Raw genomic sequence first — 20,673 nt, 5'->3', positions numbered from 1 at the left:
CTTCAGCTAGCATCAATATGGGGGACCCTGGAGGTCACACAGTGAAGGCCTGGGTAAAGAGGAAGGTCAGAATAAAAGAAAAGAAAAAGTGTCAGCGCCTGGTGCATTTCAGTTGCACAGCTTGGGGCCTGCCACAGAAAAATCCCTCCCGTGTGCCTCCTCCTGCCTCACCTCGGCAACAGAAGGGTTTCAAACCTCAGATCTATGACCCAAATCAGACTCTGTAACTTGGAGGTTAAGAAGCCTTTATTGGAAGACACATAAGTAACAGGGGAAAAGCTGGTTCTGCCAGAACCTACAAACAACCCCAATATAACATACTCTGTTCCTTCGCCCCCCTCCCAAGCCCGCAATACAACCTCACACTTCAGAAGGCATGAAAAGCAGGAATGCTGGATGAACCCAAGGTCACAAGATTAAGATAAAGTTTCTAGCTGAGAGACCCTCTTCTCAAGAAAACGAAAGTGTTTTGTTCAGCTTTGCGGAACTCCCTTCCTCCCTGGACCTCTTTGATGGGTGCCAGGCTGCAGCCTGACAAAGGAATCACCATAAGGGCTTCCCCACTTGACACCAGTACACAGGAGGCTCATATGGACATACACACTCATTTAGGTAGGTAGAACCCAAGGCATTTGGGGCTTTAAATATGATTGTCAATACATTGAATTGGGCCTGATAGCAAATAGGGAGTCAGTGCAGTTCTTTCAAGGCCGACATTATATGCAACTGACCAGGTTGACCCATCAGTAGCCTAGCTGCTGCATTTTGCACCAGCTCCAGCTTTCAGACCATCTTCAAGGGAAGCCCCATGTAAAGTGAAGTGCAATAATCAAGGTGGGAGGTTACCAGGGCATGCAGTACTGTGTCCAGGTCCCTTCTGTACAGATAAGGGCAAAGCTGGTGAACCAGCTGGAGCTGATGATAGGCACTCCTGGCCACTGCTGCCAACTGTAATTCCAGGGATGGGGTAGAATCCAAGAGCACCCCCAGATCTCACACCAAGTCCTTCAGGGGCAACACTGCTCCATCAAGCTCTGAGTGCCCTCTGATCTCCTGGATTTGGGGACCCGCTACCCAAAGCACCTCTATCTTATCTGGATTCAGCCTCAGTTTGTTGGTCCTCATCCATTTCAACCAGGGATGTAGATATATAATTTTTATGGGGTGGGTTCGGGGGCTCAAGGGGCAGGGCCCCACCCCCACCCACCCCTGGGGGCATGGCCCCACCTCCAGCCTGCAATCTAGTCAGAGCCCGGGAAAGAAAGTCTCGCCTCTCGCAAAGCAGGTCTCTCAAGAGGCGAGACTTTATTACTTATTGACATTTCAGCAGATTGCTATACAAATCTGAAGACACAATTAAAAATTTAAATCATTCTAATGGTTACAAGAAAATGTTGTCTAGTGCATCAAGGCTTAACTCAGACAGAACCAAAATTCCAATAACCAAGGTATTAAAAAAGTATGTTTCCTATTACATTGCTTACGTTACATTTACATTTTCCTTGCATTAGTTTTCCATTAAATGTTGAAGCTTTGATTAAGCAATGGTTGTATCCTCATGCACAGCTTACTACAAATTTTCCCAGTGACCAAACATTGTGTCTTGGAAATGTTTTCTGTGAAATCATTCTGCACACTTCCATTCCCCCCATCATTATTTCCCTTGTCTCTTCAGTAGCATTAATTCCCCACATTACTGCTAAAAACATATCATTCCTGATGGTGGGTAAAATGTCATCCATGATGGAGAAGAATAGTCCTTTTTTTTTCTTTTTCACAGGCTCTCTAGTGTTACTGTGAGTTACACTGAGATGGCAATTCAAAAAAATGTCTCAGCCTCCATTTCTACTATTGAGAACAACCCATACAAAATGGAAGACCAAACAACTCCTGGAGCAGGCATCATTCACTGAAGAAACAGAAACATGTAGCCCATTATCCCCACAAAAGAACACATTTTTGAGCCAAATTTGAGCTGCAGTAACATACAGTTGTTACTGTGGTAGTTCTTTCTCAATTCCACTTGATTCTAACTGCCAACGTGCCTTAACATTACTCTAGTTAAATATTAAATATTAATCACCGCTGCTCCTTATCTCTGCCTCAATGTAACATGTTCCAAATACAGTATGACAAAGAGATTTTAAAAAATCCTTTAAGAAATAGAGGATGAGGAGGAAAGAGAAAATGGTTAAAGGGGAGGTTGGGCAACTACACTGGGGCATGGATAAGGACCAGGTGTTCAGTGAAGCAGAGAAATAAAGACCATTTCAATATGATTGCATGTTCAGGTTGATGTCTGTCTCTTGTCTTACCCTGGAAAGGCAGGAAATCTTAACCCTTAACAATTAACATGTGTCAGATTCAGAAGGCAGCCCTGCTGGGACCTGCACAAATACTATGCCGATACAGTACAACATTCTAGGCCTCTGGGTGAGGTTCAAAGAATCTAATATATTTAGTTATTCAAATTACTTTAATAGCTATTTTTCTTTGCAGCACTTATTTTCCTGCCACCTGTAATCTTAATTATCAATTTGTTCTTAATTCTATGGCATCTGTATAACTGTTTTATTTTGTGTTGTTTTAGTTGTTTAATCTTAATGTTATATTGATATTGATCTTTGTTAGCCAACTTCAAATCATAGTTGTGGATAGGAGGTGAGATTCTAATCTTCTAAATTCTTTAAAACTGTGTTTGCTATAGGGTTAGGGTTAGCTGAAATATTTAGAATAGCTTCAATAGAGTTAAGAAGGGCATAAGTTTGCTTAGGATTGCATTATCTGTCTGATCAAGTCATTTGTTGCTTGCAACAGCTTTTGGATAACTTTTTGAAAGATCCAATGAACTGAGGCATTTGGAGAGAGAAGTGAAGCAATCAGTTGATACACTGAAATGAAAAATCTGAAATTCCACAAGGGGGAAATAGATACTTACTTAATGATCAAGTCAGTGCCTGTTGCTGAAATCAACTGCAGGAGTATTTTAATATTTTAATTGCATTTTTAAAAATATTAGGTTTGCTACATTTTTATGTCTGTTATATCATCAATCATCTGTTAAAAATTGTTTCTGATTAATATTAATGGAAAATATATGGGAAACACATGCAGTTATCATGTCTGGGTTGTTTTTTTAACATAATTGGGATGAAAGGAGATAGTCAAGGGATTCCCCTATAAAGTTTTAGAGGGGCAGGTGAGAGTATCACAGTTTTAAATGCAATTAACAGTGCAGTGTTAAATCAAGTTACATCTTTATAAACCCATTGTTATCAATATGTTTGGAAGGATTTGACTCTGCTTAGGATGACACTGTAGAATTATTGCTTGCAGGACAGTGGTGGGCATTGGTACTCCAAAATGGAGGTGAGGTTACAGAGCAGACATTGGAAAGCATTTGGTTTGACATCTTGGCACAGTGAGCACAGGGACTTGCTTATTCCAAAAGCATGGAAAGTCTCATTGTTTTGCTATATTACTGTTGCTCTGACTTATACATATTATTTTGTAAATTGCAATAAAGAATAAAGCTGGCATTTGGCTGTCCCAATAGAGGCAAAGAAGAAACATAGTGGCATAGTGGTTGATTCTATACAGCAAATGTATAATAGGTTGCAGTTATGAAGGAACCTGTTCTCCTTTTTCCCATTTACATGCATACTATGCAGGCAGTGACTGGAGCACATGGAAACAATCCAGGTTGCTTTTGGACCTTTTCATGGAGACGCTTCTCTTTTTATTTCCTGCAACACATGTGCAACTACACAGGCATGCAGAAATGAACCCCCACAGCCATGCCAATGGTCCCACAACATGATCAGCTGCACCTGCGCAACACACAACATTTTTAAAAAGACAAAGCAGCCTCCCTGCAATGTCAGGACAATGGCAGGCAGATTCTCCCTAACTTTGGATGGCGTGGTGGGAGGGAAGGAAATAAAGTGCCTCCTGCCTGGCCATTCACTTGGGAGCAGCTTCAGGATTTTGCAAAAAGATCCCTGGCTTAGCAATTTTCGAAAATTCTGGATTGAGGGAAATAAAAAAAGAGCAGATTCATTTTGTAATGTGTCCTACACCCATTATATTTGCCCTGTGTGGAATCCACCAGAGGCTTACTTTTGGTCTTCTCTCAAAAACAAAAAAAGCAGGGCAGAATGAGCAGATGAATTAATTTAAGGAAAGAACACCCTTTCCCATAATAAGGGTACCTGAATTAACTTGTGTCCCATTACCAGTATCTGTTTAAACCTTTCTCTCCTAAAGAAAAGATGTTCTCAAGAACATAAGAACATAAGAACAAGCCTGCTGGATCAGACCAGAGTCCATCTAGTCCAGCTCTCTGCTACTCACAGTGGCCCACCAGGTGCCTTTGGGAGCTCACATGTAGGATGTGAAAGCAATGGCCTTCTGCGGCTGTTGCTCCCGATCACCTGGTCTGTTGAGGCATTTGCAATCTCAGATCAAAGAGGATCAAGATTGGTAGCCATAAATTGACTTCTCCTCCATAAATCTGTCCAAGCCCCTTTTAAAGCTATCCAGGTTAGTGGCCATCACCACCTCCTGTGGCAACATATTCCAAACACTAATCACACGTTGCGTGAAGAAGTGTTTCCTTTTATTAGTCCTAATTCTTCCCCCCAGCATTTTCAATGGATGCCCCCTGGTTCTAGTATTGTGAGAAAGAGAGAGAAATTTCTCTCTGTCAACATTTTCTATCCCATGCATAATTTTATAGACTTCAATCATATCCCCCCTCAGCTGCCTCCTCTCCAAACTAGAGTCCCAAATGCTGCAGCCTCTCCTCATAAGGAAGGTGCTCCAGTCCCTTAATCATCCTCGTTGCCCTTCTCTGCACTTTTTCTATCTCTTCAATATCCTTTTTAAGATGTGGCAACCAGAACTGAACACAGTACTCCAAGTGCGGTGGCACCACTGCTTTATATAAGGGCATGACAATCTTTGCTGTTTTATTATCAATTCCTTTTCTAATGATCCAGTCCCTCAATCAGTCCCTCAATCGTCCTCATTGGCCTTCTCTGCACTTTTTCTATCCTTTTTGAGATGTGGCGACCAGAACTGAACACAGTACTCTTCTGTGAACATATGCACTGACAAAATCAAAGGGAAGATGGTTCAATTTGTAGTGTGTCTTTTTAAATAAATCATTGCAATATAACAATGATTTCATGATCTTCAGAATTGTCAAGAAGAGCTGAAATTTATATAGCTAGTCCTGAAGATTGGGGTATCACTGCTGTATTTGAGTACTACAGGTTTTCCAAGCTTCTGTGGTTTCAATATCTTTCCTCTACTTGTTTTAGAAACTTTTAAAGATAGCTGCCACCTTGAATTTCATAATGAAAGCAAGGGTGATGTAAATGTCAGTGATTATGGTGGTGCAGGTAAGCACCTTTTCTATCCACAAATAATAGAAGGAAGACAGCAGAATTCATTCTTGTGTTGTGAAATTTTTATTTAATTTTACCAGCATTCCTGCAGCTTCTTGAAATTAATATAGAAGTTATGAGAGGTAGAGGGACTCTAGATGTGCAACTGTTGGGTTGGGTCACCCATGTTCTTTAGAATTTTATCATATTGTCCCTTGGGAGAAATAGATAATTTAAAACTATTTAAAATCATTCTTTGGATCACTTTCCCACTAGAGCACTGACAATGCACTGTATGGTCTTTAGCAGGAAAACAATTAGGTAGTACTAAGTCAAGACTTTTGATTGTGCAATTTAGGTGGTGGTTAAGAATATTATTGTTACCAGCTCGTCTTTTCTCTCCCTGATCTGAAAATCCATAGCCAGTGTCTGCATACTTTTAAAATAGCAAAAGTCGTGACAAAACGTGACTCATTACAGGTATTGTTTTTTGGGAACACAGACAGCTGAATAATTAAAGGCTGGTGGTAAAATGAAATGCTTCCTCTATATTACTGTAGTCAGCTGCTAGAGTGAGTTTGTTTTATTAATTCAAGAGAAACAGTTTTTTAAAACCCTGGGAAGATCTGAAGGTCATACAAAATGTGGAAACAAACCTGAAACAACAGTAAGTTCCTACTCAAAGATGCAATTCCGCACTGATGAGAACCACCACTTATACTGGTTTTGTTTAGCAGCACACAATAAAACCTATATTTTGCTAGCACAATAAAGATGATTGGAATATATCTCCTGAACCAGTGTTGATAGCTCTTCACAACATTAATTCCTTTAGGAACTTTTCTCAGTTTTTAGCATAAAATTGCTCCTTCTAATAGTCATAGTCCACTTTCTTCCTGGCTGTATGTGGAGACCTAGGTGGCTGCCTGCTGAACACTCAAGCTTCCTATTCCAAGAGATAATTAAGGCTAAAAGCTTATCTCATTACAGCACTCAAACTATATTCCTTTCTTCCTTCTCATTGTGGCCATGGGTGTAGAGGGTGGCGATTGTTAACCTTTATATTCTTGGCAATACATGGTTCATAATGTGAGGTGTACCAGTTCAAACACTGATCATCTGGCTTTTCTTGGAGATGAGCAACTTGTCCTCAGGTGATACCTGTCTTTCTTCCTCCTCTTCATTCCTAAAGATCTTCATAAGAAAGGTACTTCAGTAGTTGCTTCTTGAGATGGTTTAGGGGCAGGGACTCTCCCACTGTCAGGATCGTTAATGTCCCATGACACACCAAAATTGCAAGAGAACTGATAGGTCCAATACTTTAAATAACCCCAAAATTTCAAGTGAATTGGGCCAAGAGGTCCAGTTCTATGGGCCCCTGAACAAAGTGTCTCCACCACCCTCTTTGGTTTGGTATTGGGAAGGGGTGGGTCCATGTTTTCTCCAGGCAAAGAATAGCCAAATAAATGACAAAGCAAAGAAATCCCTGGCCAAGAGCCTCTCAAAACAGACAGAACTACCAGCAAAACTGCAGGAAATTTTGGCAAAATTAAAACAAATGTACAACCCAAGAATCAAGCCAGTATCAAATGCGAGAATAGGACTGCTGCGCAACCCCAACAAATCTAAAATCAGAGAATCTGGGCCAATATACAAGCCAAGAACAAAAGGCAATGTCATAAGAACATAAGAATGTCAAACCCAAAAACCCACCCCCAAAAAGCAAATCCAACAAGAAGCAACTCATGCAAAGAATACAATATTGCAAGACCAACAAAACCAATTTAAAAGACAGAATCAAAACAAAACTGATATAGCAAGCTAATACCAAGCCCATGAAAGACACCAGAAAAATAAGGGGGGAAAAACAGTCCTTGGGAGCCTTGAAAGGTTAGTTTCTGATATTTCTAGTTAATCCCAAATAATTCTAGAATTTTTCAGGATCCATTTCCCAGTATCCCCCAAAATCCCAGATACCATCTGGAGACCCAAATATATCTGGACAATACTTTTTTTTCAAACATATATTTGGACCAGATATGTTTGAATGTACATCCCTACAATGAATTCAGGGGAAATTTCTGATGTTCACAATTTCCATTCAATCCTGGAAATAATTTTCACAGTGCTGCCCACAACTTATTCAAACATCCTAATTATGTCTGTGAAGACTTCACCCACTAGATTCTTCTCCATTTATTTTAATGAGCTATGTTCAATGCAAATGAAGAAGAATGCAAACTGCAAGGCATAGTTAATAATCTTGCCTAATAATCTTGCCTAAGAATACATTTTGAATGGTTGTACATGTTCCAGAAGTTCTTCGTTTGAATTTTACATATAGCACTCAGAAAAATTACTTCAGGTTGAAAGGATGTGCCAGTTAAAATGTAACAATATTTCATCTGCAAGACTATTGCATTAATTTGTCTTTTTAAAAAATTAACTTTAACCAGTTTCATAATTAGAATTCTTTGTCAGTTTAACTTATATCATACCCTACTTGAAATCCAGGTGTATCTTTTCCCTGCTAAATAAAAACTTCCACTACCCCAAATAAAGTTAACAAAAGAGCAGCCTTGGTCAAAAATCTTGTCCATCAGGACAATGTTTACACTGCATCCAACATCTTCACCTGGGTTGCATTCTCTTGATGTGATGGAAACATTAGTATAATAGAATGAAAATAGCTAATGTAACTTTTGGATTTTATTGAAAAGAGATTTGCAGGGGTAAATTTGGCTTATTCTTTTAAATTGTAAAAACCAGCTCATGTAGCTTCCATAGTTCCATGCTCATTTGATGTTAACCATTCTGAACCTGACCTTGGTCAGGAAAGTGTGGAATACAAATAAATAAATCAGTTCTATCACCCAACTTTCCTGCCTTAGGTACTAACTGTGGCAGCTAGGCTGAAAAATATTGTACAATCTTTTGAGTTGCTATATCTTTAATTGTTACTTGAAAAACAAAAACAAAAATGGTGCTATAGGTAACTACATCATAAAAGAGTTAATAGGTTTAACAGACCTTTATGCATGTGGTGCAGTGTGGCATTAGTTTGACTTGCTGGGTGCACCTATCCCATAAGACCTGGTATCTGGATATGGCCCACCCACCCAAGCGGAGGGAAGGGAGGGAGGGGTGGCATGCAAGGGAAGGGGAGGGAGGGGAGGGAGGGAGGAGTGGCTTGCAAGCGAGGGGAGAAAGGGGGCCCGGCATCTGGACATGGTCTACCCACCCTAGCGGAGGGAGGGGAAGGGGAGGGAGGGGTGGCCTACAAGGGAGGGGAGATGTGAACCTCCAGGTGTGGCCTGGATGTCTCCCAGAATCACAACTGATCTTAAAACTATAGTAATCAGCACTGATACATAAAATGACTGTTTTGGAGGGTGGACTTTATAATTAGCCCACTGAGGTCCCTCCCCAGGCTCTACCCTTAAATCTCAAGGAATTTTCTAATCCTTACTTGAATTCCCTAATTTTTCTACCTTATCACTAGATCATATGGGTGGTTTTCCAGATTCCCCTCTCTGAACTTCAGAGAGACTATGGGTGTGTTTAGTTTAGTAAGCTAAATTCTGTATTGAGGTAAGAGCATCATGTAAATTTTTTGAACTGAATAATTTCTATCTGGAATAAAGACCAGATTCTTCACCCTGTTACAAAGGACTACACTGCCTAGCATCCAGTATGAAATGTGCTGAGCTTTTCCAAGCTTGAAAAAAAAATGTGGCTGTTACTAATGTTGGCAGAAGGATTGCCAATACACATGCTTTTAAATGGTGGAAAAGTAAACAGGCATCTTCTGGTTCATAAGACTGACATTTTATTCAGTACTAACTTTCATAAGTTAAGCTTTTTCAGATAAGTGAGCTCAGCTCACAAACTTTTTTGTTAAAGAGCCAAGACTTCTTGTTGTTAAGAGATAATTGGTATAAAATGTTCTTAGGTGATATATAACCCCTAAAGATATACCTAAAGTTTTAGTGCAAAATGTTTAAAATGTCTAAATACTTATGCTACATTTTGTCATATGTTGCAGACATGTCCAAAAGCAAGAAAATACTGGACTATAATTAATGCTGACATGCAAAAGATGTTGAAAGTAAAGATTATTTTAGTTCCCAAATTTATATTATTAACAAGCCAAATCTGGGGGAACGGGACTCAACATTGGCATAGCCATATGCCAATGCAGGTGCCCACCCTGCTGGAACAAAGGACAGATGCACTGGTAGAGGAGGGAGATGGGGGGGGGGTGCAGATGCCATGGGGTCTGCATTGCCTGATCCCATAAATTGCCAACATTTTCCAGCCCTGCCAGCACAGAAAGATATCTGGGCATTGCCTTCCCAACCCTTGCACACCAATGTAGACAGCCTTGGACATATGGGGGATTTTAGCCAGCCAGGGTTTTTTGTTTCATTTTTGGGCTTCCCACACCACAGCAAAGGCCTTTGGAGGTGGGGTGGGTAGCGCCACAGTGGTGCCATCCCCACCTGCCCAGGAGATCTGGATTGGGCTATAAATATCTTTCCAAATAATATACCAAAAGTGTATAATGAATTGTTTAAACGTATGATGACAGTGGCAAGAACTGTATTTGCAACAAGATGGAAAGTAGACCAATACCCATACCTCTTAGAATTGATGAACAAGTAACAGAATTTTCAATAATGGCAAAGTTACCAGAATATCCAACAATGGTGCGCAGTAGACCCTCCACAGAGTATGAAAGAAAATGGAAAGTGTTTTTGGACTGCTTAAATCAATGACTTGGATAATTATATAACTTATGATTTGGTTAATTGGAGATCGTAAGGACTATATCAAAGGAAAAACTATTGAGCCTGAACTTCAAAGGGTTCTTCTTTGTCTTAAGATGTAAAATAAGACAATAACAAATGAAAACAAGTTCCACAATGACTGTAATTATTGATTTTAATTTTATGAGGTAAAATTTAAAAATGGAAGACTCCTGTTTACTTTTTTAGGATATACATCACAGCACTTTTCTAAAATAAAATACCATCAAACCATAGAACATCATATCATCAGAAACATGAAGACATAAAGTCAATGCACTTACAAACAATGTTGAAAGCTCCCACTTTAAAAATATGTAGTTTACAGTGAAAGGTGACACAAAAGTTCTGCAAAACATTTCTGTTCCACAGTTTTGCCAGATAACCAGCAATAGGATGTTGCAGTCACTCCAGAATATGCTAAGGGTTGTTTTGAATCAACCAAGTATAACTTGATTCTTAAGAAAGTCAGTCACTCAAAGCCTACCAGAACCCTTCACAGGAGTTTGCTCTGAGCTATAAGTAAAATGTGGGCTGGAGATAATATAACAAGAAGTGTACTTCTGAACATTATACCAGAATAGGGTTGCCAACCTACAGTAAGGGCCTGGAGATCTCCCAAAACTGTAAGTGATCTCCTGGTCACAGAAATCAGTTCCCCTGGAGAAAATGGTTGCTTTGGAGGGTGGACTCTGTGGTATTATAAAACATCTTGAACTCCCTCCCCTTCTGAAATCCTGCCTTTTTCGAGATCCACCCCCAAATATCCTGGAATTTCCAGCCCAGAACTGGCAATCCTACTGAACAGGAGGGTAGAAGCACTAGAGACATGGAAACACACCTGAAAATTGGGAGACTAAGGAGGAGGCAACGCTGTTCAGTGTGAAGAAACCCAACTCATATCTGTAGAAACAGGTAGGTAGATAGCCTCCTGATCCATACATTCCCATCAGTTTTCACCAGCATGGCCAATTGGCCATGCTGACAGAGGCTGATGGGAATTGTAGTTCCTGAACATCTGGAGAGCCACAGGTTCCCTACCCCTGGTGTAGAACATATGACCTTCAGGCCTGTTTCAACCTTACATTACAATTACAAGTCTGATTCATATAATTCCTACTTTTTTGGACAACACAAATCCTAATGATTGTTTGATAAAAAACCTCTTCTTTTTAATCTACATTGAGTGCCATCGGGGGGGGGGGGGGGAAGATGAGGAGTTTTTCAATCATGAGTTTCCAACAAGCTCTTTCTGTAACCACTCCAACATGCTTAATGTGGGGAAAGCAGATTAGCTAGCCTGGCACAAACACAGCAAATTAAGTTGCCTTTTATCATTCTTTCAAAGCAAGAAACATTTCCGTTCCATTGATTTCATTCTTCATTTTGCCAGGCTTCATTTCGGTGGGGTGGATAATAATTCTAAGCTGTTCACATGTTTCATTCAAATGATGTATAGAATTTGATTATAATCTCTATCAACGCTGCTACAAGAATACAATGTCTATCCATAAGGATGTGACAAAATGATAAAAGCAGATTTCAATACATCTTTAATGACTATGTTTAGTGAATGGAAAACAGCTTTTATAAGTGACGGATGTTTTGCAAGCTTTGATGCAGGGAAAGCATCCAGGAAGGTCATTTGGCAGTTGTGGTGCTGTCCCTAATTTGAGCAAGGGGAGCTTATTGGCAAAGACACTTCATGACATTCTATCCAAATGTTTCAACTACCAACCTCTACTCTCTTCTGATAGCTGCCCTTACTGTCAACTGACAGCCATCTATATAGTGTGGAAATAATTCTTTTTTTTTCATGCTATGGTAATCCTTATATAAAGGTCTGTAATGTAAATTTGAATTACTAGAACTGTGAAAGTTTTCTACTATACAAACAGTCCAGTCAAAATCTGTCCAGCATAGATAAAATACTTTCTCCTTTTCCAGACCTGATGCAGCAAAATGTGCCCAAAATTTAACTGACCAGTGTAAGCATGCCAGGCATTAATAACCATCTAGCAGTGAACAGTTACCACCACTGGTCCTTCTTCTAAGCCCAGTGAAATGAATCAGCTTAGTCTGAAGTAACTGTACATGGGATTGCACAGATGAACAGCTAGCTCTATAATGCCTAAACTTTTGCTGCAGCCATTGTAGGACCAAATTTATACAAATACATAGCTAAATGGCAGATGATTTCTCACTGTGGTCTTCAACCTTTTTGAACCCAGGAACCATTAGCCTGCAATCATGTGGCAGGAAGTCACAGAACATCAAGACAGAGACTTTGAGAGGTGCAGGAAGAGCCTCTGAAACTGCCCATACAAAAAGGGAGTCCGCTGCAGCACTGAGCGACCTTGCCATGCCATCTAGTTGTTCCACTCATCATGTAAAAAGAGAGGCAGGTGATATGAAGTCTTTGTAGCTACAGAGGGGCTTGTAAACAACAAATGGGATACCATGACTCACTAGGATCCCAAGGATCCCGATCTATGGGTTGAAGAATCAGATAAAAACTACAGAGACAGCATGGCTTTATATCCTGCTGAGAAATTTTCCCCTCCCCATACCTTGCTCCGTCCCCAAAGTTCCATAATGTAAGTCGTTTTCCTGCTAATGTGTGCTTTTAAAAAACCTGGAGCCCAATGTGTGTTTTTAAATAACCTGGAGTTGGCAACCTTATGTGCATGTGTGCTTACACATACACAAAAGAATATGACACAGCCTCTTTTTGTTGCTTTTTCATTGTACGTAGTCATTGCTTTGTGGTATTAATTACAAGCTTGTAAAATGCTACCCCGGACCCTTGGTGGGGGCAGCAGAAAGGCAGGGTAATAAATTGCATAATCACTCCATTTATCACATAACCACTCAATTTACTCTTAAAATTTGTAAGCCCTCTGACCAATCCTATAATATATATATATATATATTATTTCATAATATTTTCCTGTTAAACTACATAGGCAGAAGCCACCTCTCATATTTTTGTGTGGTTAGCAGAGTGTCCAAGAAGCAGGCCCCAGGCAAAGGTCTGTTTGCAAGATTAAATCAATGGATGAGTTACCTCACACAACCTTGGAGGTCTCATTTTGTTTGTGGGCATGATCTTGATTACCACACCTTGCTATAGAAACTGTTAAAGACCAAGAATATGGAACGCCACTTCAGCATCAGTTGCTGAATTTCACTAGCTCTTCTAGCAACAGATGGTTGCTTCCTTGCATTTCCCCAACCTCTAGATATGATCTCCCTAACAACAAGATCCCATCCTGAATCAATCAAGCCTCATTCAAATCTGAATACCGAAGACAGAGACTGTAAGAGTTGGCTACTTTGCATGGTAAAGCCATTCTGTGTTTCCTGGATAGGAATCTAGGGACCAATTGACATCTCGCTATGTCCCAAGTTGGGTTTAGGGAACAATAGAAGAGCCAAAGTTTTAGATAGGCTCAGCTCCAGCAAGCCCAGCATGGGAAGTTCCAGAGAATTCTAGAAAAAATGAAACTCTAAGACCTCTACTTGTTCCCCAGCCTCCCCACCTGGGCAAAAGGGTATAAAGCTTAGTTCACTCCCCAACACCAGTGCTCATTACTAGCCTGTAATTCTCCCTTGGTCTGGTCAGTTTGGAGAGACATGATATCAAGTCCTTCAGGCCTGGATTCCAGATGCTGGTCATTTGAAATCCTTTTGCCTTCTACAAGATCTTCTTCAGCTGAATTTAGGTAACGATACCCCCCGACAAACCCTCCCATTTCTATCATCCAATCTAGCTTTAAAACCTTTTTTATATACCAGGAACTTGAATTTATGTGCTGTTGTGCCTGGCTGTGTGTGTGTATTTTTGAACAAATTTATATAAAACGTTTAAACTCAATTTGGACTTCTTTGCATTACTTCTGTGGAATATTCATTGCCAGTGAATTCTCTTCCTCAGTATTATATACAGTCTAAAAGATCTCCTCTTGGCCCCTCTTGCTGCATGTGAGTGTTCATTCCCTTTTGCTACTTTTAAAACCATATGTGTGCTGTTACACTTTTAGCAGCTGGTGGAGATTCCCTTTAATAAAGCCCTTACCCCTGTTAGGCCAGTAACAGATTGGACAGACTTTGAAAATCCTGGAGGAGTTATTATTATTAATAATTTGCCTCTGCATCTATGGGAGCACAAATTAATTAATAATGTAGCCTTTTAATAATTCTTTAATATCTATTATACTTTCTCCCCTCCCCCCGCTTCCCCTTTAATAGGAATACACTTCGAGTCTGCAGTCTTTCTCTCACTCTCAACAGACATGTACATCTGTGGTAAATACATTGATTTGCTTCCATAAAGAATGCTACATTCAAAAAGGCAGTTAACAGCAGATGAACAAGCTAAATTCCACAAAGCTGAATAAGACAAAAGAAGGCAGCAGCAACATAGTGCAGACAAATAACATTCTGAGCCTCAGTATTTTCATAATTGGCATAATCAAATGACGTCACAACAAATTGAGACAGTCTCAGTGCATGCATAATGTATATATTACTGAAAAAGGGGCACATAGCCATTGTCACAGACAAAGATTACTCAAACACAGACAACAAGAAAGGCCTGCACACTATAAAGCCTTCCATACCATAGATGATGAAAATACTGATCTGGGACACTCATGTGGCATTCTTAACCACATTTGTAGCTTTTGTAAGGCCAAACACTTCAAAATGTTGCTGTAAAGGACTGGTGAAAGTAGATGGCATTCTCATTTCTCCACTGACTGAACAACGTATGACATATCAGCATGAGCATCCAGAAAACTTCATTGATGACATACAATCAATTAATAATTGTCGGGTCTGGGAGATCCAGGTTTGAATTGCCATCTTGCTGTGGAAGTTCATGGGGAGTTTTTATGCCATTCCCACACTTTCAGCCTAACCTACCTCACAGGGTTGTTAACGTGAATAAAAAGAAGAGAATAATATAAGCTGCTTTTGTTGTCACTGTGAAAAAAGATGGAGTATAAATGAAGTAAATAAATAATAAATTTAACTGAATTTGAGAGGCAGATAAAAGGTAGGTTGGTGAATGGTTGATGAGTAGAGAATGAGGCAAGAGACTTCCAGGAGTTGCCAACCTCCCAATGGGATCATTTGGAATGAAGATCATTTGGAATTATGACTGCTCACCAAGTGGAAGAAATCAGTTCCCCTGGAGAAAATGGCTGCTTTGGAGGATGGATTCTATGACATTCTATTATGTTTAGTTTGCTTCCCTACTCAAACCTCAGCCTCCCAAGCTCCACCCCCAAATCTCCAGGAATTTCCCAATCTAGAACTGACAACCCTATGTGGGGACTGATCTCTATAGTTGGAAGATCTGTTGTGATTCCAGGAGATCTCCAGACCTCACTAGGAGGTGGGCAACCATAGAAAGAGAGACAGAAGCAGGAGAAGGGGACAATCTATGGGGCCTTTCAAAAAGGGAAAGAGGAAACAGTGAGGGGAATGGCAGAATATAAATTGGTGGCTGGGTATGAAGGGGAGAAAAAAGCAGAGAAAGGTCAAGATATGGGAGTTGCTAGAATAAGAGAAAGAGCAAGTAGCGTGGGAAGGGGAGAACAAAATTAAACCCTTGCCAGTTCCCCTGTAGTGCAAATGAACCCTGCTCAACTGGCACCACACAACTGGGCCATAGTTTTCCTGGAAAGAGATTACCAGGGGAAGGAAGGAAGGAAAGCTTAAGATGGCAACCAGATAAAAGTAGCTTGGTTGGTAGGTGGAAAGGAGAGAAGGAAGCAAAAAGAGGGAGAAGATTATGGGGACTTTCAGGAAAGAGAAAGCGGATGTAGTGAAGGAGAAGAAAATGAGATGCTCCTCACAAGTCCTTGCTGGTCTTCCTCTTGATTATTTACATATATTAATTTATAGCATTTGTACATGATTTTCAGGAAAAAGAAAGAGGCTGCAGTAAAGGACAAGTTGTTGCATTATTTACACTTATTTATAGCATTTGCATGTAGTTTTTTCTTGAAGGGACCTAAAACAGCTCATAGAAAAATATTGAAATATAACTTGCCAGTTTAAACAAATGCTTAATACAGACAAACATATCCTTGGCTGGTTTAGATTGAGCAGACTACCTAGTAAAGACCGTAGGCTGAGAACCAGAGAGCCTTTAGCTAACCTCCAAGGACTTGCACTTCTGCCCCTGCCCAGGCTTTAATACCTGCAAAAGGAAAACAAATTTAGCCAAGACAGTTGAAATCATTTGTAGACGAAACTGAATAATGCATGAGCATATATAGAAATATGAGTCACCTGTACTCTTCACAGGAAGTCAGTGTGCACAATGCATGAATACAATCTTTTATTTATTATGTAGATATATATTACAGATAACTGCTTACATTGGACTAAAATTGGTAACCAACTGCCACAGATGGCAATAATTAAAACTAGTGCTTTTTACAGTTTGCTTTGGACAAAATGTATGCACTCAATTACCAAGGCACTTTAGATAAGAAAAAAATCCCACTGGTGCCGCTGACATAAATCTTTTAGTCAGCACAAATGATTATGACCAGAGTTTTAAGCTGGTTTAATTTCCCAATCTATTGAAGAAATGTGCTGGATAGCTTTTTGCTTTTGTTTAATCAAGAGTAGCTGTAACTCATATGGTGATTTCCTGATGGACAACCAGTTTCAACCAATCAGTGCTGTGAAATCAGGGGAAAGGGTACAGCACTCTTATTGAGTTGTGTCAGGAGACAGAGGTAAAGATACTGCTACTTCCTGTTTTTACCAGAAGATGTCAGGCTATTATCACTGAAATGGCTAGGGGGCAGATAGCAGTACCCAGGGTCATAGTTTAGGAAAACAATGTCTGGGGCAGGGGTAGGGAACCTGCGGCTCTCCAGATGTTCAGGAACTACAATTCCCATCAGCCTCTGTCAGCATGGCCAATTGGCCATGCTGGTAGGGGCTGATGGGAATTGTAGTTCCTGAACATCTGGAGAGCCGCAGGTTCCCTACCCCTGGCTGGGGCATCCCTGGGCCTCACCCCCTCAGCTTCTCCCCTTCCCCATTCTTCTGGAGTGCTTTGGTGACACAGTAGATGGAAACGGAGAATAATAGAGATCTGAGGGATGATGTAATTGTGCAAAGGAAGATATTAGGATTGCCAAGCAACCATCAGGAGACTGGGAGAAGCAAGAATATGGATAGGTGCAGACATAATGTCACTTCCTCTTTAGGAATCACTTGAGACTCTGTAATAAAACCATAAATTTTCCAGCAATTCCTAAAAAGGACTGATGTTACTTCCTTTTCTCCCAAAGTGAAGTCTTAGCATTTCCTGATAACCTTTAAAGATTATTTTTCTCCCATCAGGCACAGTCGTAGTAATGAAAACAGATGTTGGGGTGGGGGACGCCCTGCCCTCAGCAGGAGCTTGGCAGCCCTAGAAGGGATAGCTGAATAGAGGAGCATGGTAATGAGTGGAATACCTGAAAGCAAGATAGAAGTACTGACTATAGGGTGTTCCCCCTAGATACCCTGCACAAGACACTTGCTGCAAAAATATTTCTAAGATTGTCTCTGCAATCAAGAAGTTTAGAAACATTTACATTAATACTAAGATATGACCAGAACTTATTCAGTAGCATTTACTTCATACCAGCAGTTATGCCACGTCACCACCTGCCTATTTACTATTACCCTTCACAGGGAATGTTTTTGCCCATCTGAAAAATGAGTGGGTTAATCTGACATCATCATTACTCACCCGCTCTATTCATCATAAAGCAGCTGTGACAATCTTCAGTTCCAGCTCTGAAAATATGCCTTCAGCTTCTGAAAACCCTTTCATTACACATACAAAAGGGAGTGGGGGATATAATGTTAGCATCACAGTTACAAAACACATATGCAAGAGGTCCTCATTAGAGAAGGCGGTGATGTTCAGTTGTTATTCTTTTTCTCCTGCTCAAGAACGGCAGGAATACTGGCAATTCGCCTATATTTCTAGTATTAGAAAGTGACAGTGCATGGTCTAGCTCTTTTTTACAAACTCCATAATAGCTTCTTTCCCCCTTGATTTCTACAACACATTTCTTGCTTTCTCTCTTTGCACCCTATCTCTCTGCCTTTACATTCCACCATCAAACTGGCTCCTTCCTCCTTTATGTTCTTTCCCTCTTTAGCTTGACTTTCCAACTCCTTCAAAAATGTTCTGTCTCTTTAACAAAGGTTTAATGTCTGGCAATGGGTAACAAAAGCTTTTCATAGACGTATGTAACATCACCTGGAAAATTATATCCTATTAAGTCCCCACTAAAGAATTTTTTTTCAGTCAGACTTAGAAAGTCTCACTGTCTGTGGTCACAGAGAGGGCTCAGTAACAGAGAATCCAGAATAAACCCTAAGCAAGGAAAACTGCAAGTGACTTGGGAATATTGCTGTGTTTGGGACTACATTGATACCTCAGGTCTCATGGTTTACCTCAGAGGCATTTTGTGCACTGAGGCACTTTGTGCACTGAGCTACACACCTGAGTTGAGATACAGGGAGTCATGTATGTCAGACTTTGGAGGAAATACACAGCCAGTCACCCTAAGCCTAGCACACTTGGTTTACTGATTTAAAACATTAACGGATTGCTTTTTCAGAAAAACTCCAAACAATAAAAACTCTTAACAATAAAAGCATTGTCCTTGTCAGTGGCATGTTTGTATCTGCTGCAGATCTGCCTTGCAGTTTAAGATTACTGCAGCATCCTATAATATCTCAATCAAAAAGGGTTTATTTAAGTCAGGAGCAATGAGGTCTTGTTTAGGTTTAAAATGCTATAAGTTTGGGTTGAAAATACAAAACTGGATCATTGCAGTTTAAGTGGAAAGAACAAAAACTACTGTGGACAACCAAAGGAAATACAGAGATGTTCATGTTCACCTTAATTAAAAGAACTCCAACAAGAGGAAAAATCACCAGGAGAGCTATCACTGCTTGGCATTTTCATAAGTCTTACTTGAAAGGCTGACATTTATAAGGGTATAAAATACTGCCTCTCTTCTAGGTCAGGAGTGGGAATCATGAAGCTTGTTTCCATCTTTGTTATTCTGTTTAGCTGATCAAATCAATTAGATTTGTAACAACACCTTGGGGTAATTCACAGTATACAACGTCAGACTTCCAAACTGTGCCAACAACAGGAGTTTGAGTTTAATTTACCATAACTCAAGACCAGCTGGGAAGCTAGAATTCAGGTCATGTCTATCAGTAGCTTTTATTATTTAAAAAAAATCCTTTCAGAAGTGATGGACAGAGCACTGCATGTACTGTATCGACCTACCTCCAAACCACCAATTTGCTGCAGCAACAAAAAAGGGGGAAAGGATGATTTGAAGACATAGTAATGCATACACAAACCTAGTGCAGTCTACAAATATACGTATACCTTTACATGTATGTGTGTGCCGCCAAGTCACAAACAACATATGGCAACCCTAGTAAGGGGTTTCCAGACAAGTAAGAAGTAGAGGTGATCTGCCATTGCCTTCCTCTGCGGATACTTCCTTTGTGATCTGCTATCCACAACATACCAGCCCTGATTAGCTGTTGAAATCGGTTCAGATTGGGCTATACCATGCCATTCCACATCCCCTTGTCCCTTGGTAATGGTTAGAAAATTATCATCATGCATGTGGAGATTGAAACAGTTTTTTTTATTATTATTTGAGACATTTTATGCTGCCTTGTCACCCAATTTAGCCCCCACACTGGATAAAAATCAAACACATTAAAACAACTTTAAAAATACAATACCTACAGCACATAAACAGGAAGGATAACCCTTTGCATAGATACTGCTTCCTCCCCTGTGTCCAGCAAAAATTGAGCCTGTTAACTTAATGCTGTGCAGTGGCAGGCAGCCTATGGCACAGTGAAAATTCCCATATATACCAAACCTGGGGTTCTGATGTCAGACTTGGGAATCCTGGACTCTAGCCAAAAAAATGACTCAGTAATGTGGATAGTTGCTTACTTCCTTCCCAGTGCTATTGTGAGGCTGAACTACAAAGGGTTGTGATGCAGTTTGATTAAGGCTGCCATAATGTCCAGTTGGCTGGGTCGTTACCTGAAGTGGTTGGAGTATCTCCCTTTTACAGTGGGGAATTAGTGAGAACCGGCTCTTGGCATAGCAAAAGGTAGGGAAAGCTTGAGACCTTGTTTGCCTTTGTTTTTATAAAAGTCAGCTTTTTCAAGAAACTTGGCAGGTGAGTTAATGAAGTTTAACAAATTTTATTGATAATGGGGGTACAATAATCAAAACAGCAGAACACACAGAGAGACCTAATATATAAGCAGTTGTGAGGGGATAGGTCAGGAATAGATGAGGGAATTGGGGAAATAAGGTTTATAGTCACCTGATCTTGGTGCAGAATGGTCTGATGAGCAGAACTGAGCAACCCATGCTTAGCTCTGGTAGAAAA

Source organism: Sphaerodactylus townsendi, linkage group LG06, assembly GCF_021028975.2.
Source record: "Sphaerodactylus townsendi isolate TG3544 linkage group LG06, MPM_Stown_v2.3, whole genome shotgun sequence".
Classification (NCBI taxonomy): domain Eukaryota; kingdom Metazoa; phylum Chordata; class Lepidosauria; order Squamata; family Sphaerodactylidae; genus Sphaerodactylus; species Sphaerodactylus townsendi.
The sequence above is the reverse complement of the archived record's forward strand: the minus strand, read 5'-3'. Positions refer to the sequence as shown.